A 17,627-nucleotide genomic window follows, 5' to 3' on the forward strand; every position below is an offset into this window, starting at 1 on the left:
GTCTCAAACTCCTGACCTCAGGTGATCCACCCGCCTCTGCTTCCCAAAGTGCTGGAATTACAGGTATGAGCCACCACGCCCAGCCTTGATTAACTTCTTAAATAAAATCAAGTGTTTACTCACTTTACTCTCCCATGGATTCGGAACACTGGCAGGTGGTTAAAAGTATTGTTAGAAATTAATTGATCCCAGGCCAGGAGGGGTGGCTCTCGCCCAGAACTTTGGGAGGCCAAGGCAGGCAGGATCACTTGAAGTCAGGAGTTCAAGACCAGCCTGGCCAACATGGTGAAACCTCGTATCTACCAAAAATACAAAAATTAGCTGGGTGTGGTGCCAGGTGCCTGTAATCCCACCTACTCTGGAGCTCGAAGCAGGAGAATTGCTTGAACCCAGGAGGTGGAGACTGCAGTCAGCTGAGATGGCACCACTGCACTCCAACCTGGATGACAGTGAGACTCCATCTCAAAAAACAAAAAGAAATTAATTGATCCCAGAAATCTCATCTAATATCCACAATGGAAGTTTAGGGTAGTCAAGATATAGGCCACACTTTTAGATGTCAGATATTGAATCAGCTATGTCAATGTAGACATGATCCGCTCTATGGTAAGACATGTTGTATGCTGCTTGCTATGCCTACTGTAGGCGCTTAGTAAAGATAGGGGGATGGAAATGTAAATACATGTATAAATTCAATCTTGGATTGCAGGTTTCTCCTCAGGAAAAAAATACAAAAGTGACAGTTTTTCATGATTTAGCACTGATTAACATGATTCACAGCTTCTTTCTTCTCTCTCTCTCTCTTTTTCTTGGTGGCATAAGGACAAACTTTATTGAGAACAGCACTAGTTCTCTTTCTCCTGCCCGGTCTTGGTTCCCTAGACTATCCAGTCTGGCGGGCAGCAATGAGACCCACTTTGGCCAGCAGAGGCATCTCTGCGGATGGTGGAGGGCTTGCCGATGTGCTGGTGGCTGCCACCTCCCTCCGAAATGATGCTCCACAGGGTTCATGTTCACACCCCACCCCGTACTTGTGGCCAGCAGTTCCTCTTTGCCTTATATCTGTGGTATGGCCAGCCAGCCTTCAAGATGGGTTTGTCAATTTGGCCACCTCCAGCCACCACACCAACCACAGCTCTGTTGGCTGAGGAGATAACCTTCTTGGAGCCAGAGGGTAGCTTTACACAGCTCTACTTGGTCTCAGGATTGTGGGAGATAACTGTGGCATAGTTCCCTGATGCCTAGGTCAGCTTGCCATGGTCTCTAGGCTTCTCCTCCAAGTAGCACATGATTGTACCTCTCAGGCATGGTACCCACAGGGAGAACATTGCCAATGTTGAGCTGGGCAACATTTTACTATTTCATATTAAAATGAGGTTTAATATTTTATAATAATGGTGCCAGAATTTCAATTCATAATTTGAAAATGTAACAAGCATTTTTTTAAAGACTCTGTCTCTCAAGCCCGCCACAAAATGTGACCTCTTCCCACAATCAATTGAGACTAGCAGTGGCAAACCCCTCTCTTGCTGAATTTGATTGATCCACCTTCCATCCTGATTTCCGTGGAGACCCTGGGCTGGTGCTGATGGAGCATTTTTTGTCATGGGGGAGGAAATGATCCCTTCAGAACATTTAGCAATAAAAGCAGTGCAAAAATAAATCGGCGTCCCTGACCTTTTTCTCTCCCTATTTTTGGCACCAAACCTTTTACTCCAAGTTGTCATTTTTCTACCCATGCTCAGAATCACCTTCTTATTCTCCAGGTGTTCCTAAAACTTCTCCATAAATTTCTCAGTGGCATCTCCATTTCTTTCTATTTCCAGTTATGTCCCCATGGCTGGCTTTGAGACCGTTAGTATCACGTATTAATTATTCATCTTCTGTCATCTTCCTACCTTACATTCCACTACTGGTAGTAATTTAGCTGATTATTTTTTGTATTTTCAGTAAAAGCCTTCTTAAATGAAAATCCTTAAACATGTATTCTGTGAACAGGTTCACACCATTATCTATAATAATAATACAGATTGAGTATCCTTAATCTGAAAATCCAAAATTCAAAATGTTTCAAAATCCAAAACTTTTTTGAAAAATTTTATTTTATTTTAGGTCCTGGGATACTTGGGCAGAATGTGCAGGTTTCTTACATAGATAAACGTGTGCCATGGTGGTTTGCTGCACCTATCCCAAAACTTTTTCAGCAGTGACATAATATTAGAAGGAAATGCTCCTTGGAACATTTTAGATTTGGGATTGTCAAATTTGGGATGCTGAACCATTGTAATGCAAATATTCCATGATCTGAACAAATCTGAACTCCAGAATGCCTTTGGTCCCAAGCACTTTGGATGAGGGATACTCAATCTGTAATAACAGTAGCTGTGGTAATAGCTATCTTTCACTAAGTAGCTACATTATTCCTGGTACATTTCTAAGCTCTTTAAAACATATGTATTGTCTCATTTAGCCCTTACCATCACTTGACGGAGTTTTATTGCAATCCCTATTTTACAGACGAGGAAACTGACATGGAGAGTCTAAAAGTAGCATCTCAGGCCACATGCTTGCAGGCCTACAATTCAAACTCAGGCTCTTCTGCCTGGAGACTTTATGCTTTACTGTTCTATACCACTCCTAGATGTGGGAGAGCTGACCCACAAGGTTTACATATTCTAAATTTTAGCAACTGATGTCAAATTGACCTTAAAATGGACGCTATAAATTTAACTCCCATTATAGTTAGTAATAGTTATAGTTAGTGAGCATGAATAAGACCTGCTATTTGATAGCAAAACAGGTGACAGTAGTCAATAATAATTTAATCATATATTTTAAAATAACTAAAAGAGTATAATAAGATTGCGTGTAAAGGGATGGATATCCTATTCTCCATGATGTGCTTATTATGAATTGCATGCCTGTATCAAAACATTTCATGTACCCAATAAATATATATACCATGTAGCTACAAAAATTAAAAATTAAAATTAAAAAAATAAAAATAAATTTAACTCCCAGAAATATTGAACAATAGTGGTGCTTTCAGTCTTTTATTTTTATCTACCTACCAGATCAGCAAAACCAAAATCTCAGGTCTTAAAATGTGTATTCCTGGGTGTTGAAGGCCGAACGAATGAGGGTCATGATCAAGTCAGTATACCACTGAAGGCCATATGAGTAAACAGCAAACTGTTTCTCATGAAAGCAGGATGTTGGCAAACTGACAAACTGGGTCTGCCACCCAGAAGGAATGCTGAGGCCTGTCACGACCCAGGCACAAGTGTTTCTTGTGATTAGGCACATCTGAAGCCTGTTAGCAATAAAGTGAACCTGTGATCAATTAAGCAGCTGACCAATTGTTACCTCCTCCTCCCTGCTCTTTCTACTCAATAAATACGAAGGGCTGTAGAAGCTCAGCACGGCTGCCTTTGCTCATTAGGAGCAGGGAGACCTTTTCTTCTTCCCCTGGCCCCTTCCTTTAAAATAGTTTCTTTTGTCTGAAGCTTTCATTTCTATGTTCTTCCTCCTTCGTTCAGTCTCCTAATGACAGTCTCAAGTAGTAACAGTAGTAACTGCCGTAGTGACAGTCTCAAGTATTAACTGTGGAAGTCTGCCACACCTGGGGGCAAATTTTAGCCATAAAAATATACTGTATTCTTCAGTGCATTAGTCTGAATTGTTGAATGTTGGAAGTGAAAGAATACAGAGAGGTACTATAGCCTTCTATTTTATGATGGTAAAACCTGAGTATCTGAGGGTTAATATGACGTCCATAAGTTTCCACATAGAAATACAAGGTTTGGGGAGAGCTCAGATGTTTTCTATCTTTTAAAATGCTATTTCTGCTCATCAGCACTGCCTCCTATAACCACTTATTTAGAAATTACACTTCAGTAAAGGATTTCATGTTGATTATTCGATAGATGTGCCAAAATACTGTGCTGGACATTGAATGCTCACGCTAGAGGTCAAAGAAGGCACCTAGGAAGGCAGGATGTAGGATAATAAGTCCTCTTTTCTAACATCTTGTACAATTCTCATGAAAAATAAAATACTAAGAGAATAGAAAATGAAGGAAAACCCTATACATAGAATCAGCCCGTACGTTTCTGGCTACCCACCAAGCATACTTATTTTAGCATTTGTTTATGACACAGACTTTGTGATTACAAAAGCAGCCATAGATTATCCAAACCACTAATGTGAAGATGAGTAACAGAATTGTGAAATTGGAATGCATCCCAGAATTAATTTTAGATAAAGGCCTATCATGCCATATGACAGACAAGTGATTGAGGTCTAGAGACGCTAAATTACTTGTCCAAAGTAACACTGCTAGTTAGTATCGAAACCAGAATTTGAATTTACGTTTTCTAAACATATACATTTCCATAAAAGTAAGAATCGATCTACTCAACTTGTTCAACAAATGACTATTAAGGGATTATTAATTGCCAGACAATAATCTAGCCATTGACAATTTGATGGCAAGACAGATATCTTTACTATTTCCCTGGCATTTATCACCAGTGGGGTTAGAGAATGTGGAGAATGACTCCCCCACCTCCAAGTCTCAGCTCTCAGTGTTGACGTCCATGTGGTGGGAACACCACTAGGAAAAAGTTTCTGACCTCCCTCTGTCCATTAGGCAGGTAAAGGGAGGTTTTCTCGTCTGATCAATGGGCTTGGATATGGAATTAGGCATGCTTAATCAGCACCTCCTTTCCTTCCTATCAGGTAGCTTCTATTCTGCTCCACTTCTCTCCTAAGCGTGATTAGGACTTCAGTGGTCTAGCACCGTCTGTCTCTAGGTGAATGTCTTAGCCCATTTGGGCTGCTATAACAGAAGTACCATAAATTGAGCGGGTTATCAATAACAGAAGTGTATTTCTTATAGTTCTGGAGTCTGGAAAACAACCAAGGCACTGGCAGACCCAGTATCTGATGAGGGCCAGCTTCCTGGTTGAAGACTGCCAACTTCTTTGTATCTTCACACGGTGGAAGGGGCAGGGCAGTTCTCTCTGATTGTTTTATAAGAGCATTAATCCCGTTCATAGACGGCTTCTCCCTCATGACCTAATTATCATCTCCTAAATGCTCTATCTCCTAATACCATCAAGTTGGGGGTTAGGATTTCAACATATGAATTTTGGAGGGAACATAAATATCCAGGCCATAGCAACAGCTCAATCTATTTAATTCTGGAATTAATATCAGGAACACCTCTTACCTTTATATAGAGTCACCTATCTCTGTGAGAAGTAATTTCAGTAGTAAAAACAGCAGTTTACTCTTATTTGCTGACTCTTTTATTCTATTTTTCATTTGGTTCAAAAATTGCTGAGGGAAAGGAGTGTTACATTTGGGATCGCCATCAAACCTAACACAAAATTTCAGATCAATTTTTATGTAGCAAAAGTCAAAGGCCCTATAGAAACATGCAAGAGTAGTTTAGAAGATATGAAGGCTGTACTACCTAATTTTAGGTCATGTAATTCTGATTTGCTATCTATATTTTATTTGTGTATTAGTTTGCTTTTTTTTTTTTTTTTTTTTTTTTTTTGAGGTGGAGTTTTGTTCTTGTTTCCCAGGCTGGAGTGCAGTGGCATGATCTTGGCTCACTGCAAACTTTGCCTCCCAGGTTCAAGCGATTCTTCTGCCTCAGCCTCCCGAGTAGCTGAGATTACAGGCACCCGCCACCAGGCCCGGCTAATTTTTTGTATTGTCAGTAGAGTCAGGGTTTCATCATGTTGGCCAGGCTGGTCTCGAAATCCTTACCTCAGGTGATCCACCCACCTCAGCTTCCCAAAGTGCTGGGATTACAGGCGTGAGCCACTGTGCCGGGCCTAGTTTGCTTTTAATAATGGGCCCGTCTTGCTTTTGAAATAGGCATCTTTTATACTGAAATGATATTATAATTCACAAGAGAGAGATTCATTACAATGTGTGCCTATTCTAAACCTCACCCAAGAGTTTCTTTGCTCACATAGGTATAGGATAGTGACTCATACCACGGACCTTTGGGCATAATTAAAGCAAAAACCTAAAATATTTTCTTCTTTAAGAAAAATACAGTCTTCTGGTCAACTATGTATTAAACGCACTTATGATTTGTATAGATGTAGCCTAAAATGACAAGTATATAGCATAAACTCTTAGAGTTAGCTCAGAAGAACAAAGGCGGTCTGTGATGGTTATGAAGGTATGGTCTGTTTTAAACGTTACTTGTTATGTTCTGTCAACAGGGGGCACTAGAGAGTAACAGGCAGGAGGAGAAAGGAACTGTTCCTTCTTTGCCTTTCTGTTTCTGTAATGTCACTTTGGCAATGGCAGTTGGTTCCAGTTCCCCCCTCCCACCTTCTGATTTGAAGAACTAGTCCCATTGAATTCCCACCAGAGACCAGCACACCCCAACAGCAGTGCCCCCTCCATAGAGGTCTGGCTCACCATTCCACAGCGTCCCCCTGTTCCACCATCTGAACTGTGCCTCTCTTCAGAGATCAGTCTCACTCCCCTAGCACTTATTGGAGTCTAGCAACCCTGACTTCTTCCCTTTGTCCCGGATCTCACGGGTGAGGCTGCTTCCTGCAATTACTATCCCCATCATCTTGGCATTTCCAGTCCTCTAATACTTGCCTAACAAATTCTCTATATTATATTGCCCTGGTTTCTGTTTTCCTGCGTGGACTCTGAGCAGTTGCCCAATGCTAGGCATACCATATACATTTAGGAAAAGTTAAACTCCCAAATGGTCTTTCTCCAACCACTCTGGATCCACAGCTAACATTCAATATCCAAGTCAGTTCTAGAACATGTCAGCATCATCCACTCATCAAATCAGAAGTCATGTGAACAGATGGTGCTCAGTAGCACTTCTAGAAGTAAAATGTTAAAGAAGAAAGTTCTCAAACAAAAACCCTTGACCATCATACTTATTGCACAGTATCTTTGCAATTAGGGCAAGGGTCAAAAGCCGGCAATATGAACTGGTTTCTGAGAAATAAGCTTAAATTATTTATGCATTCTTTAAAATTGTTTCTAAGACACATTATTTTACAACTAAAGTTGCCTCCAGGCAAGAATAACGAGAGAGAATGAGACAAAGAAAAAGGATGTTTGGGGGTACGGGGCAAAGGAAACAGAACTGCTTGTTCTTGCCTTATGTTGAAATTCCATTCTTCAGACTGATTTAGCAACTATAATAAAATTCACTCAGCAGTTTGAAAAACTAAATAAAAATTCTCCTCATTGCTTTTTCTGAGCCTGTAAAAGATTGTAGTTTTTAATGATAATCCATTTGTGGAGTCTTCCATTGCCCACCATCTCTCCCTGTGATCAGGTTATATTCTGGGGCCCGGCTATAATAAACTTTTGATCTTCAGCATTCCTTGAGTTTCTAAATATGATGATCTCACCTGTCAGTGTGCCTCTCCTTTCTTTGTTTGCATTTTCCTTTTATTTTATGGCTGTAGAAATAAACACATGTTATCTCTGGATCTTCATATCAGGAGGGGATATATGACTTGATAAGCTTTCTCACCAGCTGTTGAAAATAGTCAGATTCCAGCCCAACCAAACTGGAGTTAATATGTTGCTTGCAAAAATATGTCAGACTTTTTATTGTGTTACTCTTTTAAAAGGTTAATAATTGTAGAGTTTAAATGGTCAAGGTTAAGGTGAACCTTATTATTACCTGATTATGATATTTAATGTCTTTAGTTGTGAAATCAGTTCCATCAGACATAGGGCCTGGTGTCTACTGAAAGCTTTAATGATCTGGCCCGGGGTCCAGGCAGATTTTACTAGTACAATTAGGTACATGTGTTTTACAAGAAGGGTGGAGTCTCTCAGTTAAAATGACTGCAGTTTGCAGCTTCTCTTCCGAAAATTAACTCATGGAGGAAATTCTGGTCTCCTATGGCACTTCCTCTGTTTTTCTTCTTTTGAAACATAAATTAGCATTAGCCCAAACACAGGGTCTTGAGGAAATATGTAAGTTAGGTATAAAGCTTCCATTGGTAGCTCTTGGCAATTCAGTAATTAAGGTGTAACAAAACTAAATGCGTCTCTACTGATTTAATGGCTTATTTGTGACATGTAATGAAAATATGCCTGTATCTTTAAAAGACATTGCCTGGGCTTGGATGGATTCTGATAAACACTTTGGGAAGGGAACATGCGGAAGGAAGGCATAGTTAAACACCATAAAAAAATTTAACAGAGGTTGGGGCAGGAGTGTTGGCTCACGCCTGTAATCCCAACACTTTGGGAGACTGAGGCAGGTGGATCACCTGAGGTCAGGCGTTCGAGACCAGCCTGACCAACATGGAGAAACCCCGTCTCTACTAAAAATACAAAATTAGCTGGGCATGGTGGCGCATGCCTGTAATCCCAGCTACTCGGGAGGCTGAGGCAGGAGAATCGCTTGAACCCAGGAGGCAGATGTTGTGGTGACCCGAGATCGCACCGTTGCACTCCAGCCTAGGCAACAAGAGTGAAACTCTGTCTAGAAACAAAACAAAAACAACAACAACAACAAAAAAGCACAGTTTATATCTAGAATGACAGAATCATCATATTTCAGAGGTGTAAGTGTTCATTAAATTCAACCTCCTTTTTTTTTCTGGTAGGGAATCTGAGGCCCAGAGACAAAATGTGGCAATACCAGCACTAGAGAATAACCTCCTATTCCCAAGCCCAGTCTCCTTTTACGACTCTGTGCCCTGTCTCTTGTCTCCAGTCATCTGCCTGACTTGGCTGCAGTGACAGGCATCATCTCTACTTCCCACAAATATGTATGTGGTCCCACAGGCCACCAGGCAACTATCCAAATGGCCTTTAGATTTTATGTAGAAAAGTTGAAGGACTGTTCACTTGCAAGAATTCATTGGTTTTATATTTTAAAGACTTAAATGATCCAGGAAATTGCTTTCTTGGTCCCATGTTCTCTCTCAGGATAGCAAAATATATAGGGCATCCCTGCGATCGGACACAGACTTCTAAAATCAACACGATGTTTCTAACAGCCTTGTTCACTGATACCCTCAACCCTGATCATGTAAACCCTCTGCCTTTAACAGTTTATTTTAGAATATGTTGCATAGCTATTTCTGAAGCTGTTTACATGGAGATAATGATAAATATGCACCTAGTTTCATGTATGGAATAAAGTTTCATAACTTGGTAAACAGATGTTGACGGCATGGAATGATGTTTTGCAATCACTGAAAACAGCAGAACTTCTGGGCTTGGGACTCTGGGGTTGAGGTCCCCTTATGCTCTTGATTACCACAGAATGTGAGCCTACACTGGAATCAGAAGAATAAAATTGTGCCCTAAATTTAGATTAGAGAAGGATTTGGGGCTGGTTTTGTGTCTGGTTAAACCATCATCACCTAAAATTATTGTTTCAGTGTGTGCTTCCTGGAAATATGTATCCCAGAATATTTTTTGAATTTTTATTTTTAGAGACAGAGTCTTGCTCTGTTGCCCAGGCTGGAGTGCAGAGGGGTGCAATTATAGCTCACTGCAGCCTCGAACTCCTGGGCTCAAGTGATCCTCTCATCTCAGCTTTCCAAACAGCTGGGACTATAGACATAATCATGCCCAGCTAATTTTTATATTCTTTTCTTTTTTATTTTTAGAGGTGAAGTGAAGTCTTACTACTTTGCCCAGGCTGGTCTTCAGCTCCTGGCCTGAAGCCATCCTCCCATCTCAGCCTCCCTAGTAGCTGAGATTACAGGCTCAAGCCAACATGACCAGCTCTTCCAGGAATTGTGTATAATAGTTTCTCTGCCATGGTATAGCTGTGGTTGAGAAAACCTTCACTGTGCCTTCACATTCAGGTTGGTTAGGTACTTTTTAGACTAATGAGTTCATGCATTCTCTGGAATGAGTAGAGAAATGTTCCTTGAAAACCACCACAACTATCTCGATCAGATAGAGCTGTCATACCCGGTCCCTGGAATACTTGTGCTTTTATATTATGTTTCTATTAATATTTTATAACACTACTATGGTTTTTTTTTTTTTATCTAAAAGCAGAGAGAACTGTAGATGTTCTATGCCTCAGGCTGGATTGCACTGTTACACTTAAAATCTCTATTACCTATCTTTCAAGAGAGGCAAGGAAAAAAAAGGAAAAAAAATACGCTGGCTAAGTTCTCTCTTCTTTATCAACAGTTTTCTAAGTTATGGAGATAACATTCTTTATTATGATAATTATGCCCATGTCTTAAACCAATAATTAAAATAGAAAAAAAGCAGTAAATATGTATTTTCAAAAATAGTAGAACTATGACTTCTGGATATAAACATAACAAGTTTAAGAATCATGATGAAAAGACCTATATGTGTATTCATACACATCTATAAGCTCACATACCTATTCACAATTATTCATAAAGTTAGCACAGTTATTGCCTTTATCTGATTCCAAGATAATCTTCAAAGAACCCATTAGCTTTAGTAGAAATTCAAACATTAGTCATCATCCACATTAAGAGTTTGTAAGAGATGGAATTCAGAGAGTCAGATGTGACTTACCGTGGTGAGGAGGCCTGGGGCAGGATGAGATTAATTCATCTGCAGTTTGAGGGTCTTTCTAGTTTATTGGGATGCCAAGGTTATGTGTTTTCAAGTCAATGATTCTCATATGAGGCCAGGAAGGGGAGTTGCTGGAAAATGTTTAAACAATCCTCTTCCCTGCCCTTTCCTTTCCTTTTACATGCTTTCCCTTACCTTCCTTTTCCCATTCCTCTTTATCTCCACCCCATTTCCTTCTCTCTTCTTGTTGATGGCGGTGGCCCATGCTACGTGTTCCAAGCCAGAAATTTAGAGCACTCTTGACTAAAGTTATACCTTTTTCTTTGAAAATTTACTTGTTTATTCCTATTCTAGACTGTTTCCCTCGAATTCAGGCAAGATCAGGAGTACCAGTTCTAAATTTTATAAGGTTCTTCCCCCAAATTTTTGTTCTGTTTGGAACCAGTTCTTAAATATTTTAATTTGTAGATATTGCCTCCATGTGAGACATTCTCATGTGCCATTTTGCTCTATGTGTTGTGGAATGAAAATGTATGTAATTCAGTACTTCAGGAAAATGTTCTTTCCCAGAGGGAAAGGCTACCTATGGCCAGGCACAGTGGCTCACACCTGTAATACCAGTGCTTTAGGGGGCCAATATGGGAGGATTGATTGAGGCCAGAAGTTCCAGACCAGCTCTTCAAAATAGACCCCTTCTCTGCATAATAATAACAATAATAATAATAACAAAAATTAGCCAATTGTGGTGGCACACACCTGTGGTCACAGCTACTCAGGGGGTGAGGCTGCAGGATTGTTGAAGCCAAAGATTTTGAAGCTACCGTGAGCTATGATTGTGACACTGCACTCCGGCCTGGGAGACAAAGCAAGGTCCTGTCTCTGAAAAAATAAAAAATAAAGATTACGTATGCTGGGCACAAATTGTTCCTGGCATCTTTCCTTTAGTTTCCTAACTTAAGGCATCAAATGGAGTGTAGATGGCACAATCTGATCTTCGAGTACCAATGTTGAGAGGTAGGAAGATTGTAATATTTTTCTTGGGCCTGAAATATTTATACTCCCCTTATATACTTCTTGTTTCATCATCTATTGTTTCTCCTCATAACATTACACTAAAAAAATAAGGAAAATAAGGGTATGTCTGCATTCTGTCAAATAAATATCTTCCATTTCAAGTTCAATTTGCATCCTAAGTGTGATAACAATAGAAAAAAGCCATAATGGAATGGAGTGATGTCATCTGATTTACTTTACACCATGAACTCCTTTTCAGATAAATGTAGACTGGTTGTGCCCCTACAATACAAGTCTTCATTAATTAGCTATTTACCAGTTACTTATTGTTAAACCATCTTCCCTTAAATGATAGGTAGTGTGACCTATTTTAGGAAGCACTGTTTTGGGTCCGGAGAAACCACTCTTTGTTACTAACTGGGTTCTGAACACTCTGAAATGGCAAAAAGTTGCAGGCAGGGAACACATATGTCACCTTTATTTTTGATAGTAGAACTAGGTGTGTTAAAACAAATGGCTTTGCCAATGCTAAACCCTAGAATCAGACTGAGTTACCCATGTCAGGGTAGCATGTGTCCAGGAGAAGTTCCCTAAGATGGGGAAAGTAGTGGGAGTGGACAGCCCGTGGGCAATTTGTACATGAATAAAGAAGGGTTCCCAAGAAGGGGAGGGTCAGGGATGAAAGGCGCATGCCCAGTTATTCTTCTCAGATATATCAATCATAAAGGTGTCTTCATCTCTCCAGAGGCTGAGTGAATAAAGGGTTAGAGAGAGGTCAGAAGGATATTTAGGGGAAAGTCATTCCTCATAGGAAACAGTAGTGAGAAAAAAGCTCTTTTAATACCCTAGACTACTACAACAAAAGTAATTTAGATTCTGGCTCTAGCTTCCTAACTAATTAGCTCTAAAACCTTGGATTGTGGTTCTCAATCACATCCTCTACAGAAAAAAAGGCTGTAGAGTTGGTGAATTTTAGGGCCTCTTCCCTTTTATAATACAACAAAATTACTGTCATTTGTCATTTGTTGAGCACTAGTCCTAGGCACTGTGTCAGAGCATCTTACAGTCTCCTTTATTTAATTCTCAGAAAGTCCATCACTCTATAAAAATCCAGAGGGTTAAATGATGGTTTATGTTATACAAGTTAAGTAGAATAGTCGGGATTGCAACTCAAGGTCAATGAGTCACTCTGCTCTGCTCATGATATGTGAATTAAGGTGCCATACACAATACATGAAGAAAGAAGCACTTGGTATCTTGGTATTTTTCTTTGAGTCTATCAGCCACCAAATATTTCTCAAAATTACTCAAGATTTATATTACAACCAGCTATTGTAGCACAAAATAGAAATTGAATATCTTCCCCAATCTGGGAGAAAAGAGCTCAGAAACGACTCCTACTTATTAGAGATTACTGAGTAAAGTTGCAAATTGATGAAAAAGATTAGACTCTGTAGTAATACATCCTCAGTGCCTTCACTCCAGGTAAAAAATGGTTCACTGTAAGAAGTCACAACTGTGACAATAATAATCGTCATTATCATAGTTGTTGCCTGAAAGATAGAATTCTGGACTTAAAATCTTTATTTTTCCTATTTTGAATGAAACCATTCCAGATTGAGAATATTTATTCTTTAGATAAAGAAACTTTAACATAATTCTTTGCATTAAATAGCAGAATCTGAATTTAAATTTGGGGATTGTATATTTTTGATTTAAAAAATAAGAAAATTACTTTCCACTTTTGAATAATTTTTCCTTTAAATATGTGAGACCCTGGAGTTTGAGGCAGTAAACAATTGCATCGCCCAGAGTTTTCTGGACTCCAGACTGTAAGACACTGAAAACAAAGGTGACAGCTGAGCTTCAAATGCTATTCTGATTTGTCAGTCACCTGACTGTAGATACATAGCTTGGGGACTCGCTGAGTCCTGTCAATCAGATTAAACTCACAGACAGAAAGAATAAGAACCATGGGCATAATGAGTAGTTGAAGACAGGAAACATTTTATTAGATCAGCTCTGAGACAACACCTATGCACATCTGATCAAGAATTCAGTTTGCTTCTGATTCTAATTCTGCCGTAATCTAGAAACCATGATTCCAGCCAGCACTGATATAAGTGGAAATTTTAGCATGAACAGTACAGTATTGGGGGTTATGGATAGAGTTCCATGATCTTGGAATATTCTCTCATAATGTTGGGAGTGGCAGTATGGTTAATTGAACTGTCATGTGAAACCTCTGCTCGTTAAGGGCCTCCTGGTAAGTGGAAACCCTTTTCCTTTAGTGAATCGCATGTAGCACACTAACTGTATGATGAGAAATTTGATAGGCAGCTTGCGGTGAACTCAAAGAAAAAAAATTAAGAAACTCAATGGAGGCAGGGCACAGTGACTCGGGCCTGTAATCCAAGCACCTTTGGAGGCTGAGGAAGGCGGATCACTTCAGGTCAGGAGTTCGAGACCAGCCTGGCCAACATGGCAAAACCCCATCTGTACTAAAACTATAAAAATTAGCCAGGCGTTGTGGTGTGTGCCTGTAATCCCAGCTACTCAGGAGGCTGAGGCAGGAGAATTGCTTGAACCTGGAAGGCGGAGGTTGCAGTGAGCCAAGATCATTCCGCTGCACTCCAGCCTGGGCAACAGAGCAAGAGTCTGTCTAAAAAACAAACAAACGAATGAACAAACAAAAAAACCAAATGTAATGGAACAAAAATGTTTCACTGGACTTAGAAAATATGTAGGCTTAATACACCCATCAGAAAATACATTCTATGAAAGAAGGGTTCAGAAAGATAGTGGTCAGTAATACAGTTTCAAGATAGCAGGCAGAAATAAATATGAAAATTATGCTATATATTAATGCTTTTCATAGCACGCCAAATGTAGTAGCTTTGTCAACTCTTTAAACTATATTATACATTGTTAGTCATTGAAACATAAACTGTCTTGTATATACATTAAAACAGATTTTCATGGTTAAGTAGATTGTGCATTAAATAAATTCTAGGGTAGAGTTTTGCTTGATTCATACATTTGGGACAGAAGGTGCATATGTATTGTGTTTTCTTGTACTTCTTTCTCTGTTGTCTATAAAAGTGAAGGGGGTATGCCTAAGAAACACCTGGATGCTTATAGCTCCTTATAGCTCATATTTGGATTTGTAAAATGTTTACAGCTGTGAAAAGTGATACTTCAGTTTATAATCAGGGTTTATTTCTTGCAAAACAAATGAAAATTAGGTTGTTATCTTTTATTTAGGAGGCAGAAAATTTTGATCTACTATGCAGTGAAATTTATGGGAAAATAAGTTTAAATTGTGTATTTTTAAACACACATTTAAAGGATCTCGGCTGATTTCTTGTCACTGGAGCAATGGACATAGTATGTTGTTTACTAGGGATATTCTTTGCCTAAATAAAATTTAACTAAAATTGAATCAGACAAAACATATGAATCCTCACATCCTATGGCTTTCTAGAAGGCAATGTGCTATACAGGACTGATGCCTATTTCATTTTGCTATTCAATATTTTTATTAATAGTAGTTTGGAGAATGTTGTTGACTCTAGCAATTCTTAGGATGGGGCCATCTTTATTTCTCAGTACTTCTATTTTTCTAAATTTTAAAAATTACTTGCTCATCAAAGCATAATTGTTAAGTCTAAAAATCACTTTAAGAATCTAGAACTAGAAATACCATTTGACCCAGTAATCCGATTACTGGGTATGCACCCCAAGGATTATAAATCATTCTACTATAAAGACACATGCACACGTATGTTTATTGTGGCACTATTCACAATAGCAAAGACTTGGAACCAAGCCAAATGTCTATCAATGATAGACTGGATAAAGAAAACGTAGCACATATACACCATGGAACACTCTGCAGCCATAAAAAAGATGAGTTCATGCCTTTTGCAGGGACATGGATGAAGCTGGAAACCATCATTCTCAGCAAACTAACACAAGAACAGAAAATCAAACACCTCATGTTCTCACTCATAAATAGGACTAGAACAATGAGAACACATGGACACAGGGAGGGGAACATCACACACCTGGGCCTGCCGGTGGGTGGGAGGCTTGGGGAGGGATAGCATTAGGAGAAATACCTAATGTAGGTGACGGGTTGATGGGTGCAGCAAACCACCATGGCATGTGTATGGTTATGTAACAAACCTGCACGTTCTGCACATGCACCCCAGAACTTAAAGTATATTAAAAAAGAAAAACAGAATATCCAATCCTCATTTCCAAGGCTTCTCCAAAGCTAACAATTTTTGTGTAGGCTGTGTTTTTGTAAAGCTTTTTATTCTCTCTCTCTGTATATGTACACACGCACATACACACTATAATATACAAATGTATATTACATAAAGAAATGTTTATTTGCAAGTGGTTATACATAAAATATGCCAGTCTACTAATTTTATAGATCTTATTTATTAATTTTATAACTTTTTGTCATATTAATTCATATGGATTTATTCCATCCTTTTTATCTGTTGTAAAATATTTATTCATGTGACTATATTATAATTTATAGTCTCCAACTGATGGACTTTTCCATTGTTCTCAATTTTTCAGCGTCCAGGTGGTGCTGAGGTGAATATTGTAGAACTTGAAAGGATGTTTAGGTAGAAGGGACTTTGAGAAGTGAATTTACCTTGTCATAAAGTGTGGGTATTTTAAATATTCACATATATAGTGGTTGTTAAATTCCATTTCCATCTGCAGTATGTGAGAATATATTTTTAAGTTGCCACATGATTAACTTTAAAAAAGTTTGCCAAATGGATGATTACAAATAATATTTTGTAGTTTATAATTACCTATTACTAAGGTTGAACACTTTTTAATATTTTTATTAAATCGTATTTTCTTTGTTAGTAATTGCTTATATACTTTGCTTATTTTCTATTGAGTCATTTGTTCTTTCTTTTTTTATTTGTATTTTTTTGAGACGGAGTCTCATTCTGTCACCAGGCTGGAGTGCAGTGGCATGATCTCAGCTCACTACAACCTCTGCCTCCCAGGTTCAAGCAATTCTCCTGCCTCAGCCTCCTGAGTAGCTGGGACTACAGGTGTGCACCACCATGCCCAGCTAATTTTTGTATTTTTAGTAGAGACGGGGTTTCACCATGTTGGTCAGGATAGTCTTTTAATTTGTAGGAGTTCTTAAATATTTTGGATAGTATTTATGGTACATGTTGTATATATTTTCTCTAAATCTGGTTTTTTTTTTCTATGTTTTGTTGCTAGGTTGATTTTTTCGTTAATAGACTATTTCTGTAGGGTTAATATTTACAGAAACATTGAGTGGAAAGTACATGGCGTTCTGGTAGGCATTATCATCCCCCCATCCTTACACATGCTCTTGCTTTATTTTTAATTTCTTCGTGATATCTCATATTACCAGGAGCTTTTCATTTTGATGTAGCCATATTTGCTAATCTTTTATTTTACAAGTATTGTTTATTTGTTTGTTTGTACTTACTTGGAAAAAATCTTTCCTATCTAAGGTCTTTAAGGTAATGTCTTATATTTTCCCTTTTTTATTTTAGGCTTTCTTTTTTCTACTTAAATTTAACTACACCTCTTTTCAAATTTGCCTGTCACCTCACACATTTTTTTCCATTGAGTACTCATACCCTAGTTACCTCACCATTCAGATGTCACTTCCATGCCGTTTCTTCCCCTGAGTGTTCTCTTGTTCTTCAGGTTAGGAGCAATCTTCTTGCTTGCCAGAGAGTCTTGCAAAAAAAAAAAAAGGTGATTTTCTTTTCTTCTCCTGAAGTTTTTATATTGTACTTAAACTAGTCAAGACAGTATTATGCTTGTTTCAGTATATTATTCTTCCAAATAGTTCTTGAGAACAGGATCTATAAATCTTGATATCCCCAAAGAGTCCTACTCAGTGTCTCAAAGAATAGGTTTACCATTAACTTTTGTAAAGAGAAAAAAATGTATGTTTAGTTTGAACAACTGAATGCTCATCTGGGACACACAGTAATTATTTCCAAATACTTGAACACCTATCCTAGGTTAAAGGAATT

General features: G+C 38.6%; 1 pseudogene; it reads right to left on the bottom strand.

The window, feature by feature from the left end:
* Positions 1 to 883: 883 nt before the first annotated feature.
* On the bottom strand, positions 884 to 5,076 carry LOC100609486 (large ribosomal subunit protein uL2-like; annotated as a pseudogene).
* Between the last annotated feature and the right edge of the window lie 12,551 nt (positions 5,077 to 17,627).

The sequence above is a fragment of the Pan troglodytes genome, chromosome 22 (assembly GCF_028858775.2).
Source record: "Pan troglodytes isolate AG18354 chromosome 22, NHGRI_mPanTro3-v2.0_pri, whole genome shotgun sequence".
Taxonomy (NCBI): domain Eukaryota; kingdom Metazoa; phylum Chordata; class Mammalia; order Primates; family Hominidae; genus Pan; species Pan troglodytes.